We start from the raw sequence: 2,528 nt of genomic DNA, 5'->3' as shown, positions 1-2,528 counted from the left end.
TTGGCCATCACGGCCCGTTCGACCCATTTTGAAGGTCAAAGAAGCCCCGAAGCGAGCATACCCCTCATTTCGATGATTTTCGTGTGCTATAGCAAACCATTTTTTGGGTGATCCAGATTCTGACGTCAAAAATGCCAAATTTTTTTGAGGACGTCCGTCAAGACCTTGTCTATGCATCCGATTGGCCCTCACGGCCCGTTCGACCCATTTTGAAGGTCAAACGAGCCCCGAAGCGAGCATACCCCTCATTTCGACGATTTTCGTGTGCTACAGCAAACCATTTTTTGGGCGATCCAGATTCTGACGTCAAAAGTGCCAAATTTTTTTGAGGACGTCCGTCAAGACCTTGTCTATGCATCCGATTGGCCCTCACGGCCCGTTCGACCCATTTTGAAGGTCAAACGAGCCCCGAAGCGAGCATACCCCTCATTTCGACGATTTTCGTGTGCTACAGCAAACCATTTTTTGGGCGATCCAGATTCTGACGTCAAAAGTGCCAAATTTTTTTGAGGACGTCCGTCAAGACCTTGTCTATGCATCCGATTGGCCCTCACGGCCCGTTCGACCCATTTTGAAGGTCAAACGAGCCCCGAAGCGAGCATACCCCTCATTTCGACGATTTTCGTGTGCTACAGCAAACCATTTTTTGGGCGATCCAGATTCTGACGTCAAAAGTGCCAAATTTTTTTGAGGACGTCCGTCAAGACCTTGTCTATGCATCCGATTGGCCCTCACGGCCCGTTCGACCCATTTTGAAGGTCAAACGAGCCCCGAAGCGAGCATACCCCTCATTTCGACGATTTTCGTGTGCTACAGCAAACCATTTTTTGGGCGATCCAGATTCTGACGTCAAAAGTGCCAAATTTTTTTGAGGACGTCCGTCAAGACCTTGTCTATGCATCCGATTGGCCCTCACGGCCCGTTCGACCCATTTTGAAGGTCAAACGAGCCCCGAAGCGAGCATACCCCTCATTTCGACGATTTTCGTGTGCTACAGCAAACCATTTTTTGGGCGATCCAGATTCTGACGTCAAAAGTGCCAAATTTTTTTGAGGACGTCCGTCAAGACCTTGTCTATGCATCCGATTGGCCCTCACGGCCCGTTCGACCCATTTTGAAGGTCAAACGAGCCCCGAAGCGAGCATACCCCTCATTTCGACGATTTTCGTGTGCTACAGCAAACCATTTTTTGGGCGATCCAGATTCTGACGTCAAAAGTGCCAAATTTTTTTGAGGACGTCCGTCAAGACCTTGTCTATGCATCCGATTGGCCCTCACGGCCCGTTCGACCCATTTTGAAGGTCAAACGAGCCCCGAAGCGAGCATACCCCTCATTTCGACGATTTTCGTGTGCTACAGCAAACCATTTTTTGGGCGATCCAGATTCTGACGTCAAAAGTGCCAAATTTTTTTGAGGACGTCCGTCAAGACCTTGTCTATGCATCCGATTGGCCCTCACGGCCCGTTCGACCCATTTTGAAGGTCAAACGAGCCCCGAAGCGAGCATACCCCTCATTTCGACGATTTTCGTGTGCTACAGCAAACCATTTTTTGGGCGATCCAGATTCTGACGTCAAAAGTGCCAAATTTTTTTGAGGACGTCCGTCAAGACCTTGTCTATGCATCCGATTGGCCCTCACGGCCCGTTCGACCCATTTTGAAGGTCAAACGAGCCCCGAAGCGAGCATACCCCTCATTTCGACGATTTTCGTGTGCTACAGCAAACCATTTTTTGGGCGATCCAGATTCTGACGTCAAAAGTGCCAAATTTTTTTGAGGACGTCCGTCAAGACCTTGTCTATGCATCCGATTGGCCCTCACGGCCCGTTCGACCCATTTTGAAGGTCAAACGAGCCCCGAAGCGAGCATACCCCTCATTTCGACGATTTTCGTGTGCTACAGCAAACCATTTTTTGGGCGATCCAGATTCTGACGTCAAAAGTGCCAAATTTTTTTGAGGACGTCCGTCAAGACCTTGTCTATGCATCCGATTGGCCCTCACGGCCCGTTCGACCCATTTTGAAGGTCAAACGAGCCCCGAAGCGAGCATACCCCTCATTTCGACGATTTTCGTGTGCTACAGCAAACCATTTTTTGGGTGATCCAGATTCTGACGTCAAAAGTGCCAAATTTTTTTGAGGACGTCCGTCAAGACCTTGTCTATGCATCCGGTTGGCCCTCACGGCCCGTCTGACCCATTTTGAAGGTCAAACGAGCCCTGAAGCGAGTATACCCTTCATTTCGACAATTTTCGTGTGCTATAGCATACCATTTTTTGGGTGATCCGGATTCCGACGTCAAAAATGCCAAATTTTTTTGTGGACGTCCTTCAAGGCCTTGTCTATGCATCCGGTTGGCCCTCACGGCCCGTCCGACCCATTTTGAAGGTCAAACGAGCCCCGAAGCGAGCATACCCCCCATTTCGACGATTTTCGTGTGCTATAGCAAGTGATCCGGATTCCGACGTCAAAAATACCAAATTTTTTTGTGGAGGTCCGTCAAGACCTTGTCTATGCATCCAGTTGGCC

Source organism: Solanum pennellii, chromosome 6, assembly GCF_001406875.1.
Source record: "Solanum pennellii chromosome 6, SPENNV200".
NCBI lineage: Eukaryota > Viridiplantae > Streptophyta > Magnoliopsida > Solanales > Solanaceae > Solanum > Solanum pennellii.
This window is presented reverse-complemented; position numbering follows the sequence as displayed.